This window comes from Argopecten irradians, chromosome 3 (genome assembly GCF_041381155.1).
Source record: "Argopecten irradians isolate NY chromosome 3, Ai_NY, whole genome shotgun sequence".
Lineage (NCBI taxonomy): Eukaryota > Metazoa > Mollusca > Bivalvia > Pectinida > Pectinidae > Argopecten > Argopecten irradians.
In genome coordinates this window covers 10,406,880-10,429,943 of record NC_091136.1, presented here as the reverse complement: position 1 = coordinate 10,429,943, position 23,064 = coordinate 10,406,880, and positions in this window count along the sequence as shown.

Genomic DNA, 23,064 nt, shown 5'->3' with positions numbered 1-23,064 from the left:
TTGTGGAAAATCATAGCAGAATGACTTTTAAAGCATATCGACTACATGTAAGACCACATTTCCACAAAAACTGACGATATCTGGAGGATAAAAGCCAGTAGTACATGGTGTGAGATAAAACACCCTTCTCTGTCATACCGTAAAACAACTTTAATTTCTTTATCGAACATTTAAATCTGCGAACTTTCGTAGCCGCAAAAGAAAGTTTTACATTATCTAACGGTAAAATGTATCGGTGATACTCCGGCCAAACAAACGACATGAGTAAGGGAAAATAGACATACATACCATACCATAATTTATGCAAATTAATGTCAAGCACAAACGACTGGTTCGCTCGTTGTCAGTATAATGTGACCGGGTGGGGTTGTTGCTTGGTGTCTTCGGCAGCATGCTTCAGTGATATAGCACTCTAAAAAGGGAAATAGTTTTACTATACAAGAAAACACAACACGATCATACCGACCAAAACACGCAACTCGCACTACATTCACACCACTCGCCGCATTTGGGAGGCCGTCCTTACATTACCCTGGCTGTTAATAGGACGATGATTAACACACAAACAATAAAAAAGCAGAAGAGACGCGGTTTAGACACAAAACCTTTTAAACAGAGAGTTTCAGGAATGTTTTCAAACCTTCTTAACGTTCCTGAATCTCGTGTCGACATAATATTTTGTCATACAGACTAGCAGACCTACTACAGACCCAACATTTAACACTATAAGAACTATAGTGCTGAAGTTGATGGTCGACTTCTCAAGTTGGTATTTATTTCGATATGTCTGGATACAAATGTAATGACCATTATCGTAATTCACAACATCTGACGCGTGAATTTTTGTTCCGTTTAACACGAAGTACTCCGCTTCATTAGTCGACACACTTAACACGGTGTTATTTAGGTCTTGCTCATCCGAAGAGTTTTGGATAAGGTAGACTTTTACAGCTGGACATGGTAAGTGGGTTCCACCCCAATATTGTTCCATTATATATACAGGATTGCTGAACGAAACATTTGTTTGGCATGTCGATTTGGTGACGTCACTGATATGATGAACGATAACTCCAGGGATAAATTTCTTGCTATAGTTTAAAGCATGGTTTCTAAGTAACTGCCGCTCGTATTCGAGGCTGCAGTCGCCTGTTAGTTTTTTCTTTAGTGGGTATCTCATCCTCACCATTAAACAGTTCTGAGAACTGGTATATTTACCATGGTAAACATCAGCAGCCATCTCTCCCGACTTGTGATATAAAGGGTTTAACCTACACCTCCGCAATACAAACCAAAAATCTTCAAGCATCCGATAAAATAGCGTTACAGATGCATAAGAAATAGTTCCCGGATTCACTTCAAACAGGAGATCCAAAATTTCACCAGCGGCAGATTTAATGATATTTCGACATCCTCCGCGATAAGGTTCCATATTTATTGGACAGTACAGTTGCTGACACTTAACCTAAAAGAAAAAAAAACATAATAGGTTTTGAATGAACATGTATCAATAAAAACCTTGCAAGTATTGTCATGTCTATTGAAACTGACCTTAAAGACATGACCTATTGACGCCCCATAATATGTTCTTCAAGGCAAGCTGTAGTTTAGTCACTAGTAAAAATTAACTATTCAATCAGCTGCCAATGTTATGAACAATGAGCACCTTAGCATACATTTATAATATCGGCAGATTTCATTTAGCATATAGTGGTAAACCTTGAAGACCTGCGCTACTTCTTTGAATTAAAAGCGTGAATTTGTATAGAGATTGAACAGTGGTTTGTTTAAATAACGTCCAATTACCAGCTATGGTCATGTAAGGACGGCCTCCCATGTATGCGGTGTGTTGCGTGTATGTTGTGCGAGGTGTTGCGTGTATGTTGTGCGAGGTGGTGCGTGTTTTGGGAGACTGCGGTATATTCGTGTTGTGTCTTCTTGTATAGTGGAACTGTTGCCCTTTTCTATATCACTGAAGCATGCCGCCGAAGACACCAAGCAACACACCCCACCCGGTCACATTATACTGAAAACGGGCGAACCAGTCGTCCCACTCCCTGTATGCTAAGCGGGAGCAGAAACTACCACTATGATAAACTTTGGTATGTCTCGGCCAGGGGACAGAACCCAGAGCCTTCTTCACAGGGGCGAACGCTCAACTCAAGGCCAAAAGTGAGGCGGTGCCAAGGGAGGCATTAGGAAAGATAAAGTCAGTTAGGAAGAAGAGAAAAGATAAGATCCTAAATTTAGAGAAAAGATAAGATCCTAAATTTAGTCGCCTTTTACTATCATACAATAGGAGCAGCAGGTATAATTCTAACGCCCTACCTGCAGGGCCTTACCGCTCAAATGCCAATCCATATATGAAAGCTAACCAATCATATATTTACTTGAGGATACCATCTGAATAATTGAATTGAATTGGTTTGGTTTTGGTATATTATTTATTTGTTTATTTTATTAAAATAACGTCCTATTAACAGTCAGGGCCATGTAAGGACGGCCTCCTATGTATGGTGTGTAGCCTGTATGAAGTGCGCGGTGCGTGCTTTTGGAGATTGTGGTATATTCATGTTGTCTTCTTGTACAGTGGAACTGTTGCCCTTATAATAATGATATATCACTGAAATATGCCGCCAAAGACAACAGACGGCACAGCCATCCTGTCACGTTATACTGACAACGAACGAACCAGTCGTCCAACTCCCGATATGTTGAGTGCTAAGCAGGAGCAGAAGCTACCAATTTTATAGACTTTGGTGTGTCTCGGCTAGGGGGCAGAACCCAGAGTCTACCTCACAGGGGCGAGCGCTCAACAGAAGGCTGACAGTACTAGTGAGGCGATGTTCACTAAGTCATAAAATGCCATTCATCATTACTACGCGTTTAAAAGAAAACGGTATCGAACAAATGACTATCGTAACAGGCAACATGCTCCATGGTAAGCCCAATTGCTCTAGGTGCTTCAATTCGATGCCTAATTTGCCAGTAACCAGATCTCGATCATTTATTGACTAGTGTCTTTTTGAAGGATATGGAAACTATTTTCTTGTTAACCATATGTAGAAAGTTTGTATGAAACATCCCGAAAACTAACTTTGACCAAACTGTACCTGGAATGTGAGATGTTATTTTGAACAAAGGACTGAATCGACACTATACTGCTAACCAGCACAAGCACACACTACATGTATGATATATACGCGTACAGACAGGTGCCCGATTTGTAGAGAAATGCACACGTTTGTTTATTTGTTGAGCCAAGAGGAGAACCCCATCGACAACCAAAGGAAAGTAGAGAAAGTGGTGTAGGAGTAGACTTCCATAACGTCGGTATGGACGATTCATTAGAAGAGATAAATAAGACACTCCGGACACTCATAAACAGAGATTATATGGACTCAGTGGTAGCTAAACTAAAGATCGATATCCGGAAAGAGAACAGAAAAATGATGGGAAATTAGTCAGAAAAAGAGAAACTTAGACAGACAATATCCAATATGGCAGCGAGATCGTACGAACTTGAATTCGGAAAAAGGGAAATTGAAGCCATGTACTATGGCCTTGAGCAGCATGGCAGGAAAACTTCGATCAGGATTATGGGTTTGACTGGCCCTTCAGAAAAAAGAGACTGTGGAGGAGTGTATTGGACGGGTGGTGAAACTTGTAAATGAAAAACTTAAAGTGCCTCTACGCAGCGACAATATAGATATCGCACATAGATTAGGGCGATACTCCAAGAATAAACCTAGCAACATTATAGTAAAATTTACGAATCGACGGAAGAAACATGAGATAATCAAAGAACGCAGAAAGCTGAGACAATCTGGGATCACGATCTTTGAGGACTTAACGCCATATAACCAAGATAGACTTCGCGATGCCTTCAAGGTTGATTTTGTGAAATCTTCCTACAGTCTGGTCAGTAAGTTGTTTGCAATTCTACATAACCGTTAAGTTGTTTGCAATTCTACATAACGGTAAAAAGCGACAACTTTGTTTTGATTCCTCTCTGGAGGAGAAGTTTCTACTGGCTGACGCAACTTCTTACGAAGGTCAACTTATCATTAACTGCAATGATCGGTATGTGTGACACTATAGGGTATGATCGGATGCCCATTTTACCAATCGATGGTGCATAACTTATACAGTGTTGGTTGTGTATTATTTTGTTATTTTAGATTTCGATGAGGAAATGTTAAACGTGGTTTTATATTCATTATAATGCAAGCAAGCCAATTTTACTGTTAAATGTAGTCAGTTCTAAATTAATAGTCGTAAAGATGCAAAAGAATTTGTAAAAACCATACAAAATATACAATGCAAAAAACGTATTGTGTTATAAATAAGACGTAGTTTTTATAAATACTGTACAATACATGTATATAGACATGTATATTTTTATATATACAGTATACATGTACATGTAACTTTTGTATCATATATCTATTTTTATAAAATAACAAATTAAAATTATTCCCCAAGGAACTCAGTTATTGTGTATATGGTAAAAACGGGAAAATTCCTGTAAAATCCAATATTTTGTCAACTAGGTATCTTTGAGTGACAATAGCTCAAAAACAAGCACACGGGCATATGTTATTTCTTTCATTTTCTTTTATGGTATTAATTTCTACGAAAGCCGATTGGGCACGTTTTGGTATATGATGTTATACCACCACAATTTGCAGAAAAGGAAGTCTTTATTTTATATTTTACCGGGGCAGTATAACACGTATATGCACATTAAGCGAATCGGAGGCCTCTAATTTATAACTTGATAATAATTTTCTTTGAAAAATGTCAATGATATTATTTGAGGTGCTTGTTAGTAAGAAAAAGGATGGCCATAAGACGCAACCCTGATGAACTCAATGTTTTTGGATAGTGGAATTTAAAAGTTCAATATGGATGCGACTATGACGTCACAGTACTAATATTAAAATGATGTTTCTACAAAATGATCCGATTCCTTATGATTTACATCGACCTCCGCGTGACCATTGGATTAGTGGAAATTTTTGTCGTATACATTTTATTTACAACAAAGAAGTAACGTTTAAAGGAAATTCATTTGCACATCAATGGATTTGTTAGGAAGTATAGGGAGTTATTTTAGGAACGGTATATATACAAGCAAAGAGAAAATTTGCTTCTTATAAATTGTGTGTAAAACGGTAATCAGAACCTATTCTAAAATGAAAAGCGGTATCTAAATCGATTGGGATTAACAAGATGGAAACAGTTTTCAGATAATACGATGTTTCAACATTTATTTTGAGAGAACTTCAGCATCCCGGACAACTTCATATGTATAGATGACAACGTTCTTGCTCGTCCATATCACATTTGGAATCAAAATGTGGCTTCCGAGGGCTCAAACAATGTAATTATTTATAGTATTTTTCGCGCAATAACGCCAAAGTTTCGAATATAACGCCAAAGTTTCGATTTCATATATTTTTCTTCTACCAAAATGAGCGCAGTCGTCGGCTTTTGTAAATTCTATTTCCAAAAATATATACTAGAAATAAAGTTTAATACAAGAAAATTTTAACTTCGCAGAGGAGTACATTACATCCTTAAAACTATTTCTAAAAAGATTTTGAAATGACCGGATATAACATCTTTTAGTTTTAAGAAAACCCTCTAACCAGGATTTGCCTATCATATAAACATATACCAGACAAAACAGTGTTTGGTAGGGCCAATGAGTACAGTCCAAAGCTGTTTCTTTATTATGTGATTACTTATAATATGAATATTTGATGTTATTTATTTTTCACAAAAATAGTGGTAGTGTAATTAATAGTTCACTTGTTAGAAACAGTTTCAAAAACATTATTTTTTCCCGGTCCATATGAGAACTGAATGTTATACCTACGGAACTCAACACAATACAATTTTATATGATAATGAAGTTCAATTTGTTAGAAGAAAAAACAACTTAAATTTTATTACCCATCTACCTGTTTAAAAATAGTTACTATTTAAAAGTTTCTTTTTATTCTTCAAAAATCCGGAAAAATAATTATATGTTTATATAATAGTTTTGGACTTCCGGTAATTATTGGCTCCCTTTTCTCCTTTTCAATTGTCCGCTCGTCTATGATGGTAAACCTTAATATTCAAATTCAAAGGTCAGCATTGACAGACACTTACATGTATGAAACAGGTAGCAATTTCATAGTTTACTTAACGAGAAGAACATATGCGTGATCTAAACATTTTACCAGCTAATTGTCAGGGCCTGGGAGAAAGGACACTTATTTTTTTATCTAAGGTTTGAAATTATAACATCTATTGTTTACAGGATACACACTTTACAGAGGAAAAGAAAAATATTATACGTAGGTAGTGAATGGGGCTAAGACATATTTCAACTCTTATAGATCAAATGCCAGAGAGGTCGCAATATTTTCAGTTAAATAATTTGGAATGTAAGATTACTTGATCAATATATTACAGGGAGCTTTCTAGCCTATTTCTCGTGGAGTTGAATATTTATGATGGAATTTCACAGTATATATCATATAGAACGCCGCGAAATTCAAGTAGAGCCCGATTTTGTCTACATTAAAAACGAAGTAACTCTTGAATATTTTTTGGGGAAATGATAGGAGGTTACATTATATGTGGATGGGGGGGGGGGGGGAGACTTTAATCTTGATCATCAACCCGAGATAAAGACTGATGATAAAAAACTAAAGATCCATCTTAAAACTATCGCAAGGCTACAGAAAAAAACTTAGAAACTAATTTAATGATTTACATGAGTTAATTTAAATTAAATAGAGAACAACACCAATACTAGAGATTTTGATTCATATCCCCGAAACGTAACTGTATCTATAAGTCTCTTATAATTTTGAAGGATGAATATCATTAGACTTGACCGGCAGAACAATGAGAAAAAAAAGAAAAATAATAAGACCCCTTGATATGATAAATACAAGGTAGAGTTTTGTTTAAATTACTTCTGGGATAGTTAGGCAAATTTTTTGTCCCTGAACTATGGTTACATTAAGACAGAAATGTCTATTACACAGGTAATAGCAAATAAAATTATATTAGGTTTAGGAAAAATTATTAGCAAGGACAAACAGGATTTCTGGCTGTTTTGAGAAAATGTATTTATTTGATGTAATGCAATACGCATAGGTATGATTTTAATGTTTGATTTCGAAAAAGCTTTCGACTTGGTCTCTTGGAGTTCTAAGATTGTTTGGCTTTTGGAAATGGTATAATCAAATTGGGTGTAAACTTTTTGATTTTTTATTTTGGAATCAATAGAGGGTGCAGAAAGGGTGACCCAATTGCACCGTGTATCTTTATTGTATATGCAGATATACTCGCAAAAGAGAGGTTAATAGTTAAGAAACTTTCTTAACTTATACTCAACTTACAATGGGGAAAAGAGAGGTTTATAGTCAAGAAACTTTCTTAACTGAACTCAATTTACAATGGGGAAAAAGAGAGGTTTATAGTCAAAAAACTTTCTTAACTTAACTCAACTTACAATGGGCAAAAGAGAGGTTTATAGTCAAAAAACTTTCTTACCTGAACTCAACTTACAAATGGGGGAAAAGAGAGGTTTATAGTAAAAAAAACTTTCTTACCTTAACCCAAGTTACAATGGGGGAAAAAGAGGTTTATAGTCAAGAAACTTTCTTAACTGAACTCAATTTACAATGGGGAAAAGCGAGGTTTATAATCAAGAAACTTTCTTACCTGACCTCAACTTACAATGGGTAAAAGAGAGGTTTATAGTCAAAAAACTTTCTTAACTGAACTCAACTTACAATGGGTAAAAGAGAGGTTTATAGTCAAAAAACTTTCTTACCTTAACTCAAGTTACAATGGGGAAAAGAGAGGTTTATAGTCAAAAAACTTTCTTACCTTAACTCAAGTTACAATGGGGAAAAGAGAGGTTTATAGTCAAAAAACTTTCTTATCTGAACTCAAGTTACAATGGGGAAAAGAGAGGTTTATAGTCAAAAAACTTTCTTATCTGAACTCAAGTTACAATGGGGAAAAGAGAGGTTTATAGTAAAAAAACTTTCTTATCTGACTCAAGTTACAATGGGGAAAAGAGAGGTTTACTTGATCAGTAATTTTCAAAATATATTGAAATATAATGGAATATTGTCTGCCATTAGAAAATATTAACAAAAGGTTTGACACAAGCGGTATTGAATTGCCTTACCTTGTTTTGTCGACACATATCTCATTATTCCTTGGAAATACAAAAGGAGTGAAACATATTTATGAATTATTAAATAATTAAAGAAACGCTAGAAGCAAAGGCCATGGGGAAAATGGGAATAACACTTTTAATATTATAACGAACATTGGATTTCTATCACACTGTACCTTATAGAGTAACAAAAAAAACCTCTGAACTTCAATGGCTGCAATTCAGAATCTCTTGTCACAATTCAATTTAACAACCAACTTTTTACTTTTTAAATCAAAATGAGTAAATCACCCTTTTTTGTAATGTTTGCCATTCTGATAGAGAAACAATTTGTGCATTTTATTTTAGGAGTGTGATGAAGTACAAAATTTTCTTGAAACACTAGATGGGCTGTTTTGGTTACACTTTTTATTCCTATTACAATAAATAAACATACTCTGTTTTGGTAAGCTAAATAATAACAACAGTGCCTTTAAAATTGATTATTTTACTTTTAAAGCAGTACATGTATAGGTGCAGATGTTTACGTACATCTTTTACATGTTTCTTTTCTGTACTCTAGTGTAGATCACTTCAGGTACAAAAAAAATCTTACCAACACGGCCAGTTTATAACATCAAAAAATACAATTATTTGATTAAAATATTTTATATTCAGTTGTTACATTTTTTCATCAAAAGTTTTTCTTTGAGACATTCATAAATTTTCATTATTAAAACAATTTTGTGATGAAGAAATACTCTATGAAAGGTTGTGTACCCTAGCAACCACTTTCAAATATTTCCTCCTTCACATAATTGAACACTTCCCTAACAATAATATTGCATTCATACAATAGAAATGATCAAATTTTGTGGTTGCTAAGTTATTTTTAATCAAAGATCTTAATTTCTATATTAAATTATTAGCATCAAGGGGATCTATGAATGTCATATGTAAACCAAACACTGATAACAGGGCTGAGGTATTTGGTCACATGAATTCCAAGGTACCTGTTTGAAGGTCAGTGATTTTTATCAACGTACTATGTCTTCCCGCTATTTCCTAAACCTGGCACATACCTAAATGTCCCTGGCTGTTTAAAGGAAGTTAAACAAAATCAAACTTGAAACCCATAAGAATTTCACATAGAAATATAATAGAAGCAAGTAAATAACAAATATTGTTTATGGATATTTCCCATGTATGTAAGTTTGAATTAAATTCCATTCCAAGATCAGAAAAAATTACAAAGTGAAAATGTTGTGTATGGACATGTAATGGCACTCTATGATGGCAACAGACAAAGCACAATAGCAAATTGGCATCCAGGCTCTGATGCAGCATCATTTTATAAATTATCTTTTATAAAAAAAAATCATCTTTTAATTATTGAAAATTTGTATCCTTAAATAATGATTACCAACATCAATTCCTGTAATATTTGATTTATTCAAAAAGGAAAGAAAGAACAGAACTTGAACATGTATAAGATAGATGCTCTGCTCATTGAAAAAGTTAGAATTGACATAATCACAAATATGACATAATGAACTTTTACAATACATTCAGAAAAAGTTCTGAAAAAGGAAAGATTCACCATTAAAACTGTCATATTGATATTCAATGTATTGTCTATACATAGTATAGATTATTAGAATAGAAATCCAACATTTGATCATAATGTTTTGTTTCTAATATCTATGAAGAAATCAATCTTTCAGCACTTGTGTTGAATGATTACCAGCAACACTCGATCAACTATGATATCTCTTAATTGTTTCTGCGACCATATTTCTATAATTCACTGGAGTGAACAAGGCTTGAGTTATGTCCCCTTGAAAGAAAGCTGCAGATTCAGTTTTCAAAATTTGCAGACAGGAATAACAGCTCAATTATACTTTTGAAAGCACAGACTGACATAGTGTTAATCATCACAGTTTGCAGTTGGTGACATTTTCCAATCATCATGGAGCAGTGTCCTAAAATTTGATAAATGGACATCATTATACAATAGGTACATGTAACAGGATAGTGATGGCTCAAAACAAGTCCTTTGAAAAACTTGTATTATTAATTCCTCACTAAAACACCAAATGAATTACACAGGAAAATCCATTAAGCTATTATCAGTTTAATTTACAAATAAAATTTACAAATATAAAGTACAGTGCAATACATAAAACCTTTTCACTGTAATTAAATAATTTTGACTTTAATATTAATGAACCTTAATGTAGGTTGTGGACGAAATATTTTTAACACTTTCTGTACTCATGGCACACATTAATCTGTTACAGTAAGCATGCATATATGCCTTTTTTATCCTTTGAGACGCATTCTTATGTCGTGATTCACATGTAAAAGACTTGTTCATGGAATATGGAATACAAATCACATGCTTTAAAACATTGTTAATTCCTTGGCATGGGGGCGTTTTATATATAAATTCAACTTCCACTCTTTTTCAGAATAGGGAGGGGCGCTCATAGGGGGAAGGGCACTAAGTATGTCGTATACGGTACATACACATATTTACAGATTACTGCCTTTGGCATAATTTTGACCCAAGTCATGTAGATTGTTTTCAAATATACACACCTCTAACAACATATGAAAGTGCTCTTGTATTGTCCTCTTTCTGCCAATCTCTCCTCGAATCCTGATAAAATAAAGATGGGTTTGTTACCTGACAATTTTATTGATTTAATCATTCTCATAAATTGTACCTATTATACGAATTATAAAAAATCCACACAAAATGTTCAATGGATACACTTTTATTGTACATTTTATCAAAGTTTTGAATTCATTGTGACTGTGAACAGATATCCAGCCAATAATCCACACCCAAGGTAAGACAGGCATTTTTTTTATCTAGGATGTACATGAAGAAAATAGATTTCTTTTATAATATTTCATCCCTTCAATCTTGATTGTGATCAAGATAATCCATTTGAACTGAAGGCCATGGCCAGTATGCTACTGGTCAATACATAAAATGTAATGTAAATTGTAGGTCAAATTAATTATGAACCCATACATGTATCTCTTAATTATGACTCGGTAATGTAGAAAAGTATAATTATATCACAGTAATTGACAATACACACCACACAGAGACATGATTAAACTTGTGTTCACTTTAGATAATTCATTCATTCATTTATTTCAAAATTTCATATTGATACAATTCAAATATTTATTATGAAATCAACCCATATTCATATGTCAATTTTTATGAAGTACACATGTTTACAAAGGGTTTACGAGGGGCGTAGACATCTCCAATCTTCTTTAAGAACTCGGACGTGGTCAACTCATCGTGGTCGCACTGGTCCAACATGGTGTGTACGCGACCCTGGATGCGTCGGAAGGCGACTCTCTGATGACATTGAAGCGCATTCTCTGACACCAAACGCTGTTGGATGGTCACCATTGTAGCCTCCTTCAGCAGCAGCGGAACCAGCATGTAAAAGGGGAGGTTGGCGCGTACAGCTTTGCCGTTCAAGCGATGATGCAAGCCTGAAAAAAACCATTAAATTATATTAGACATAGAGATGCATCAATAAATTTCTTATTGTCACTTTATATATATATAATTATATGTGTATATATATTCAGTATGACCAATTATTCATATTTTATTATGAATTAATTTTACTACTTCTCTTTCTTTATATATATATTTGATTAATTTGAAATACCGGGATATTTAACATGACTAAAATAGCACATCTTTATATCATACATACCTTCTACATCATTGTTGGTTCGCCCCGGCTTCCGATAGACGCACAAATTCGTCGGCGACCAGACGCGGCACCGGATCCACTGGCTGTCGATGTAGCTAACCAAGTCCCTCAGTTCCGGAGTGTTGGCCCTCGCTGATAAGTTCCGGAAGGATGGCTCTACCTGGGCAGACGGAAGAAAGGGCAAAGCTAACAACTGTTTAACGAACTGGTGAACTCTGCGAATATAAATAAATAATATAAGAAGAAGCAAGCATAATTATCGTAACTTTTAACTTGAAATCATTGTCAAATAAAATGTCATTTCTTTTATGAAACATTATAGTGATCGAATGCTGTTTTTTTGTTATAGTTTTGTATTTTTACTTATGAAATATGCTTGATTTTTTTGTTTATTTTACCTTGTCTTCAGTCGTACGTAGGCCTCAATCCCAAGTTGGCAACCTTCCTGAGAACGGCCTGTGCCCAATGGAAGGAGCAGCCCTTCAGCTCTGTCCATAAGTATATTAATATATTTAAATGTTGTTCCTTATAATATGTACAAAATTCCATTCTACATTAAAGTTACAGCAATGTTTGAATAAATGAACAAGTTTTTTATTCAGTTGTTAACAACTTACCCGACTCAAAGTCCATAACAAAACCCTGAACTGCTGTCGGACTACCAAGACACTCCTTCAGCTTCTGGAACACCTAAAATGAAAAGATTTGTACATTACATTACAGGTACATTAACGTTTAAGTATTACTTTTCAATTAAATTTATTTTATAATTAAAATAGATAGTTAAAATCAAATACTGTAGTACACTATATTACCACTTCAACATTTGATAAAAGGAATATGCCTCTATTATTTACTTACAGCTTCATAATCAACGGTCCTGCGGCTAGACATCAGTATGAAGGCCAGTGTTACCTGCTTGCATGAATCTCCCGTCTGAAGGAATGCATGGACCGAGTAGAGCTGCTTGAACGGATCTTTCCGGACCTAATAAAAATGGATCACATTATCATTAATTATCTGATAATTAAATATCATTATCATTATTAATATTCATGTATAATAAAACACTATCAATGACCGCAAGTATGCTTAGTAGACATATTTTTGATAGAGATATCTTGTACGACTTTTTTTCTGGAATGAATAATATTATCACACTAGTCGGCAGAAGTTGACCTACCTTGAATGTACCGTCCAGATACAATCGTCGAGCTTGGCGAAGAAGATCTAGTTGTTGATCAGTTGCGAAGAGGATATGCCGCTGGTTATCAACTCTGACGTCACCAATGACGAAGGCTGGACAGTTGAGGAAGGCGTGGTCGATCTGTATTAAAAAAATTGTTTATAAAAGACATTGTCAATTAAAAAATCAACCCGCTGTTTTAAGAACATATTCAACATAATTTCTTTTTTACTATTTATGATAAAGCCGGAAAAAATATATTCCTTTAACATTTTGTATACTTACATCAAAATCCAGATCCTTAGGGTCTTGTGGTCGCAAGTTCTGACGAAGTCTGTTTGCGGCCCGGGCAAGGTAGTCGGGTGTGGGGAGGTTGAAGTCCCGGTCATCAGGTGTTCTGTCATCACGGCCTCTGCTATGCTCCCGGCGGAACGATGAATATGAGCCAAGGCTGAGTCCTTCATCTGTACAATGATAATGAAAGAAATGAATAAATATACCTATAATAGAATAGTATAAGACATAGATGTATTTGTTTTACATTTACAAATGTATTACAATGTAATAAAAATATAAATATGCATATATGTATCATGTATTATTAAACATAAGATATATACCGTAAAAATACAGATAAGATGATAGTTATATACATATTATGTACATTTACATACCTCGGTAGCGATCCGAACCCTCTTCATGGCAAGGTTGTCTGGCGCGTGAACGTGATCGCAGGATCCCTGGACGAAGGTGTCTCCTCTCAGCAAAACGGTTGCCTTGCACCAGACGCTCTTGTTTCTTACGCTGCATCTCCATGTAGTTGTTCTGCTGCTGGCACACTATCAATGATAAAATGTAAAAATATATACATATATCGAAATACAAGTTTACAGATGTATGCAAAATTTTAATAAACGGCTATCATTCTATGTAAACAACTATATAAGGTAAATAGTATTTTGTGTTTTATTATATCAAAAAAAAAATAAACATCATATTGCAATTTGCATGTACATAAATACATATGAGTCTATATCTATATTTATACCTTGACAGTGTAGGAGAAGCCGTCGGTAGAAACAAGCTTACGACGACGCTTGTTGGTCCCGGTCTCTACTATCTCATATTGGACGGGCTGGTCCTCCAGGATAGTATCCGATGGCAAGACGTCGTCGAGAGATCTGCAAAAAATCAAATAAATAAACTAAATTAATTAAAAAATTCAATTTAAGCAAAATTAGAATTCATTTATGTCATAATATCATACATTGTGCATGTTTTTATTTTGACGTATCATTATTATTGGTATTTTTGTTTTTTTTGATAATATATACTTAAGAATTTGTACTTATATAGAAATAATTATTTACCTCTCTATGATTGGCGGATCATCCTGTGGTCGGTCGCTGAGGTTGAATGTACCATCTAGGGTTGTGGGTTCATTGATGTCGAATGATGCATTCAATCTGTAACATAAAAGAAACCTGCATTATATCACATGCTCTAAATACAATTGACATATTTCAAATTTTCGGCTTAGAGACGTCTTTGCTCAACAGATTTAAAATGCACACAACCAAATTATTATGATACTGTACATACCAATAAAAATTTGGATTTAATTATTAAAGTCGTGACATATTATCTGAAACGCCTTGTATATTTTTAAAGTTTTAATAAATTGGAACTTAACAGTGTCGCACAATCGATGTTGCCATATATCACAACCATCGCACTGCAGCGCATAAAATCGGTAAATCCAAGGAATCAACGAGAGTACTTTACTACACAACAGTTGTATAATAAAAGGGGATATTTTTTTACTGTATGCCTATTTTGTGTCGACTTCTGACCAATAAGCGAAAGTGTTGGTTTAACAGAGTCACTTAAAATTTAAGGTAATTATGATAGCCCAATCAAACTAATTAAGCTGTACAATCAAAATCATTAGGATAATCATTAATAAAAACAAGCCCGCCGTAGTTAGCGCATGTTGTGTTAGAGAAGAAAGCAAAATAAGTTCAAAATTATATATAACATATTTGGAATCTATATTTCTATAATTTTTATTTAAATTTTTGTATTAAATGTTAACTAGTAAAACATAAATACAACATTAATAATTGTAATAATTTTTAATAATTACATATTTAATTTCCTTATTGTGTATGTAACAAGGTGCAGGATTCACAATAAAATTAATACCTGCCTCTGCCAGGGATCGAACTCGGGACCTCTGGATTACTAGCTGACGCTCAACCGATCGAGCTAAAGAGAAGTTCTCTCTAGCGGAGCGATATATTGCGGCTAGTATTGACCAGGGTTGCATACTCCCCCTCCAGGAATCAACTCGTCCTCGAGTTTCCAGGGGTCACAACGATTCCTTCGCAGGTATCGTGAAGTATCATTCCCGAGTCCTTACATGGGCGCCAATGTAACAGGGTGCAGGATTTACAATAAATTTAATACCTGCCTCTGCCAGGGATCGAACTCAGGACCTCTGGATTACTAGTCTGACGCTGAACCGATCGAGCTAAAGAGAAGTTCTCTCTATGCGAACGATATATTGCGGCTAGTTTATTTTTTTACGTCCTATTAACAGCCAGGGTCATGTAAGGACGTGCCAGGTTTATTGGTGGAGGAAAGCCGGAGTACCAGGAGAAAAACCACCGACCAGCGGTCAGTACCTGGCAACTGCCCCACATGGGATTCGAACCCGCATCCCAGAGGTGGAGGGCTTGTGGTGATATGTCGGGACATCTTAACCACTCGGCCACCGCGGTCCCCATTGCGGCTAGTATTGACCAGGGTTACATATAGGTCCATACGTGAGTAATTGTTATATATTTACTTTCATGTCATAGAAATATCACGCATCGCATCAATCTTCAGATAAAAATAATACGCAAACAACACACATCTTTTATTAAATCTTTTATTAAAACACTAAATTAAAAAAAATCAATACTAAATAACGTTTAATACATCACTATCTATATCACTATATAATAGTAGGGCGGTTTTTACTAGGGCCGTTTTAACTAGGGCCGTTCTGACGGTAGGGCCGTTTTGACCGTATTACGGCCATCGGTAGCGAGTTGGCCATCTATAATGCTTCCAACCCCGTTTTCTATGCAATAAATCATTCCCTCGTCTTTCTGTGTGTTTCAACAATCTACCATCTCGATTTTAATGACCTAAATTATTATCAAATGCCTCTACACAGCGTAATAACACAGCACACACTCGTCTTGTCGTGGCGTCGATAGTGACCGCCATAACCGGAAGTACGTACCGTTGTCGTAAAACGAAATATATTTTCTTATATTCACGTTTCCTGCATGTAATTTGACTGACTTATCAATAATACAGTTAACTTATCACATCAATTCAATTAAAGATATCTCTAATTCAAATACAGATATCTCTCATTGTTGTAGAAATACAGATATCTGTATTTTGAATACAGATATCTTCATTTCAATAGGTAAAAACCCAAATGGCTTGCCATACGCGCGCGCATTCAAAATCGGCCGAGCCAACAACCTTATGACGATCTTAAAGTATTGATTTCAGGCCTGTCATCACAATCTCGCTGTCGTAATGACCGGACATTAAAATAATTTTTATTTCGTTCTTATTATCGTGACATAATCCATTTCGTACCCGGCCGAAAGGTATAGTAGGCCGGGTACGTATATTCGTTCTAATTTTTGCCCTGCCTGCATTATACAAAGAAACTAATTTAAGATGCTACATCATATTTACACTGCTTGGTTGATGAATAGTGATCTTAAAAGTAATTGTACACTTCATCTTTGTGTCAAGTTCTTCTGTTGACTAGATTTGATTTTGTACCACGCTTGCTGTGGAATATGCTTGTTGTCCCTGTTTGTTGCTGCTTCATCTTCTGTCGCGTAAAGTTCTTAAGCTATATACATTTCAGGATTTCCCGCACTCTTTCTGTACTTAAAAGACTTTTGCACACTTTTATCATTGTTTTTTATGATTCATGTCTTTTAATATATACCTGTCTCCAAATACATACACAATACATCCATGCAGGAAAGACCGCCAAAAAATTATATTTAAGTTAGATGTTAATCGGACAATAATTCAATCAATCCACCATGTTTTGTTGTGAATGTTGTATCCAGGTCATCCCCTGTATCCAGGTGACCACGGTTCATGTGTGGTTGCATATGGTCAATATCCTAGAGGGAAGGTACTTTTTTTTCCAAGTGTAGTATAGCCTACAATCTAATTAAAATATATTTGTTATTCCGCGCAACCTATGATACTCTACGTTACGCCCTTGCCATAGCATCAGAACATCTCGGAGACGTTCTAGTAGCCGTTTATACTTACAAAAAAGTCGACCACAACGAATATTTCATAAGCGAAACGCTGACTGGCTAACCATAGGGGTCATGCTGAAATAACCCCGAACGGAACTTTAATTAATTTGTGTTTAGATTGGTTCTATCCTGTACTATATATACGATCTAAAGGTCTTAGTCTATAAAAAAGTGGTAGTTTCTAACTTCTGCTTAGCATTCAGCATAAAGGAGTAGAACGTACAGGTTTGCTCGGTTTCTCTGGCGGTATGTTTCAGTGAGATAGCACTATAAATGGACAAGAGCAAGAGTTTCATGAGTTACCATATCTCAGACTCATAAAATATACCGACATTTACATAAAATACACATCAACAGGAGAGGGACCTGATTGTTAATAGTATGTTAATCTAACAAAAAATCATACATATTATAAACTAAATCATGCATATTATACCAGTATGTAATACTTTCACTACCAAAAAACAGGAGCAGACGAATTAGTATTTTTCTTCAGTTACAAAATATACTTACTTTGACACCATTACCACCATTGAAAGTTTTGATCTTATAATTTACTTCCAAGTTAGAAAATATGAAATATAATTAATTGCATCCCCGAAAAGCATCTGTGTCACTATATCCATATAAGGAATAAAGTACTGAATTGCGAATGCACGCAAAAGCAAAATAGATTATTTTTTATATTATTTTATTGTGTTAATTAACATAAATATACACGAATAAAACACCAAGAATATTGTTCAAATAATGAATATCATATTATGCAACTTGTCGGCGGAGGAGCATCATAAAATTATCGAATTTGCAATCTTATGGAAAATCGTCGCTAGCAGCAAAATCTGATTTAAGGTTTTTAAAATAAATTAAAAACTGACTTTTGTAAAATTGTGAAAATAGGTATAATAGTGACAACGGTCTGGTTAAACAAGTATGGTCAACAAGATTTTTTGATAGTTTTGATGTTTGGTAGTGCTATTTCTTTTTAAAAGTTACTTAATATGGATCAATTCTCTGCATTTTATATATAGGTTTCCCATTGGGGTCTTGTTTGACAATTCTTAAACAAAATCGATCAATAAATCTGATCTACGCTTTTTGTTTATTTTTCAGAAAATGGGTAGGATTAAAAGAACTGTTCAGTATACAGACAAACCTAGCCAGTGTGCAAAGAAGGTGAGGTGAAAAGCTCTATTCGTAGAACCGCCAGTGCAAACCAATTCACAGGGCACAAACGCTCACAAACTCCAGTTACAGACCACTCCACAGGGCACAAAACACAAACTCCAGTACGGACCACTCCACAGGACACAAACTCACAAACTCTCAGTATGCACCACTCCACATGGCACGAACTCACAAACTGCAGTATGGACCACTCCACAGGACACCAACACACAAACTCCATAGTATGAACCGACTCCACATGTTCAACCAATCACACAAACCCCACAAACAACACCTCGGAGCTTTTCAAAATCCATTACATTGATTCTGATGTTGAGGAAGAAGTAGACGACGATGTAACAGAAATAATGCATCTACTTAAATAGTCGATACAGAATGGCACGTTTAGTAAAAACAATATTGCGTACGTGGTCTTCAATGATACTTTGAAATGGTACGCGGGGAAAAACACCAGCGGAATGCGTTACGAGAATGCCACACAAGACTGTTTTTGGACAGGAAGAAAAATATTAGGTCAGTTCATCCGTTTTATGCGATGTTTCGGTCATCGCGACTCCATTAAGCAGTATGAATGCGTTAAGGGGGTGTTTAAACCAAGCTCAAGTAGCATCAATTTTGCTGTTCCAAGCGATCGCATTTTAGATGAGCATCAGCCGCTTCATGTTGAAATTGGAAAAATGGTGGAACCCGGAATTATAGGCAAAAATATACAGCTGTATGCCGAAAAATTTGACAACACATATCACGTACTTATGTTTGATGGAAAGAAAATAGTACCAAATACAGCAGATATAAACCTGTTGGACGAGGAGGATCTCCCGAAGGAATCATCCAAGAAAAAAGAATAACGTATCGTGACAGATAACGTTGAAACTCTAATAGGTAGTCTCTAGGGTGGCTACAGAAAGGTTGAAAAAACAATGGGAACTATCACACGAATCGAAATACAAGTTTGCATTAAACAGAATGCGAACACTGACAAGGGAAATCGACCTTTGCCTGGAAGATTTATTCTCATCCGTGGATAAGATAATGTATGCCGTATCTGTGTTATGTGACAGTGATGTTTACCTCTATGACAGAAACAAATACGATTTAGAAACTCACGGAAATTTTTATCACCTCCCATCTCCAGAAAATGTAAGCATTGCTTCCAGTCATTCATCCAAACCATTCCATAAATAAGGTTGTTATGTCATCAATTCTACAGCCGGCAAAAAACTGATAGTCATTTCACCTGATGGGAGTCTAAGAACGATGCCGGTGAATCTATGGTTTCTATCGAGATAAAGTGCCGTTTGCCAGGATATTGTGGATCCACACCGGTATCCTATGAACTATTGCAAAGACACGCTATTCAGTGCCTACTATAAATGAAAGCCCTAAACACAAAAGAACATCTTTACAACAGCTGGAGTGAGCAAAGTACAACGGCTTTCAAACAAACAGCGAACGATAAACTTGTAGATCAGGCGTTGTCGTTAGTAGAGGAACTGTATCATGACGAGATACCCAGAATGCCTACAAAAATTTCACAAAATACAAAACTTCTTAAACAGTCATTAGAATGTTACAGGTTGACAGCAAAATATATAGAAGAGTTTCCGTCTGTGAAGTGTCAGGACAAAAATGACGTTGTACAAAGACGAGACATTTCAGAAAGCTCTACGAAAATACAATTTCTGTTATACGCTTTGATCAAGACAAGCAAGAACGTCGATGAAGCATTTTTGCTTCAAACGTCTGTGGCATCTGAAGTTTCTATCCGCACCGCATGGAGAATACTTGACAAGATTCTATACGAATGCCATAGAAGAGGTTCTCATATTCCTTGTATTACATTTGATGGTCAGTTTGCTCGACTGAAGGATGTGGATGAAAATGAAAAGCCGCAAACACTTTTCGCTGCACAGAGAAAACTAATGGGGTCTACGAAAGAAATCACTAAAAAGGATTTGATACAAAATCTTACATCTATGTACGGTGTTTGCGAATACCATCTTGAAACCGATATGTATGCCGATGGTCAATGTGTCCTTCATATAAACACCAAACAACTGATCGTGGCAATCTGCAATCTGATATCTCTGAGGGATTACCACCTATCCAAATCAACAAATGGAATATACAAGAATTAATTACATATGATTATCAGATATTTAGAAGCAAAAATTTCCCAAATATTGGAATCAAATGTAAATAGGTCAATGCGCCAAAACAGAAAAGTACTCGCTCGGTAAAGTCTTCAGGTTGCCGGGTATAGTAAACAGAGTAGACAGAAAACGGGCAGGTGATACTCAAAAGGCAATATCATACCAAAATATTGTAATCGGAAACATACCCGAAGGCTGTCTCTTGTTTGTAGCGTATTGTTCAAAGTCAGAGGCCATCTGTTGAGCTGTATTTACAGTAATGTCTCGGAGGGAACCTGTAGTCTGTAGTCCCAATGAAGGTTCATTATTGTTCTAAGTCGGTATACCAACCCGAATAAACAAATCTAGAGACAATCTCGAAGTTAAGGTCATGGACGGGTCACACATTCGAACAACATATTAAGTCATAAAATAATCAGAGAAGGAATCATGGCGTACGGACTATCAAGCCTACCATTCAAGAAAGGGGAAATTCAAGCACCAGTATGGACCCATTTGTAAGGGACAATGTTATCAGAGGAAAGACAGCAGCAAATTGGCTCTTAATGGACTGTAAGTGAGGCGGATGGTTATTTCATTGAGTGGGCATGAGGCCGAGATACGCCAAGGTCTAAGTGCAATGTTAGATGTAAAACGAGCAATGGCTTTGAAACAATCGGTTGTAGATGATTAAACTTTAACCACTTTCCTCCGACAACTATGTATGTGAAGGGCATACCTCGAGTGACTTTAGTTGGCTTAGTGTGTAGTATAGGACGCCCATTGTTCTACTGTATACTCTAGGTGGCAGTGTAATTGGCGATCAGTGTCCAGCCAATAGTTGCAGAGAACTTTATGGAGGAGCTTGCTGAGTCCGCTAGAGCGTACAACAGTGTTCCCGCATGGAGAGATGTTGATAGTTCGACATTGGAAAAAAATTTCTCAGTGTTCCATGCCATACAGAATGGAGGTTAATATGGTAAGATAGTTTTATAGTTCTATATAACATATGGTAAAATTGGAGAAAATTTGTTCAAGAGACTTCTGAAAGGTTGACGAAAATTATGAGAATTTGATCTCCTTATCATCTTAATTCAGCATTGCTAACAAATGATGTGGATTTAGTTTTATGTAGATACCAAGATAAAAAGACTTTTGATAGTTTTCTATGATAGACAGTTTGATAGTATTTTTTTATATCAGACCTATTCGTATGAACACATCCATGGGATAGATGTACGATGTGCAGGGAACCAATGATTTTCACATCTTCAACTGTTTATGAATGCCAACATTCAGACCAGAAAGATCCCTGAATTTCGTCTATAACTTGAAGGTGATTCTTTGGAGATTTAAATAATTATGGATTTAGATGTCCCGCCTTATCCGTTGTTTCACATCTTACTGGTAGTTAATACACAAGGAAGACTAGTAACTAATGTTCAGCATATCCATTTTTCTTTCAGAAATCATAAATTCGAAAGGTAAAGCAGACACAGGCGTAAAACATGGCCAAAAAATATACGGGACACCATGACCCAGCTCAAAGCGTGTCCATCCCTGTCAGGGCGTTTTACAAGTGACGGGTCAAATTTAATTCATCGAGTTACAAGGTTTTAATGATATTGAGTAATCTTGTGTTTGGATCGGATGGTGTTGTGATATGAACAAACTTAGTTCAAAAAATATTGAGTGTCTTTAAACTGGTTTCCACTTCGAGAAGCAAGTGGCTGAGTTTTTTTCTTTCACTTTTTGAGTAATTAATACATAAGTTGTCAAATGTTCTGTTTAGGGGTGCAAACATTCCTTTGGGTTTTACAATGGAAAGATTAAATTGATGCTATCAGTAAAATTTACATTGAGATATAGAGAGTTTGTCTATTGGTAAACCTTACACGAATGCAATACGGAAAGATTAGCTAGAGAAGACTTATATAGGCTTGCCTGTTGTCTGATCCTTTGTTATTTTTTAAAATACAATATGTTGAAATGAAATATAAGAATAGGCAGAGAAAAATCCTTTTGGAAAAAATCGTCAAAAGATACATCGTTGATGTGTTAACTGTCACTTGCTTGATGTATTTAAGTTCTTTCCTTTAAATGCATATCGTACAAAGAGTACTTAAAAATTGACTTCCGGTGCTGATAAAATAATTATTATACATGTATATACAGTTCTGTGATTAAACGAAAACACTGTAAGGTACTTGTTTCACTTATTTGCTGGCTTATTCAATTTGCATTGATGGGTTTAAGAGACATTCTCAACGTA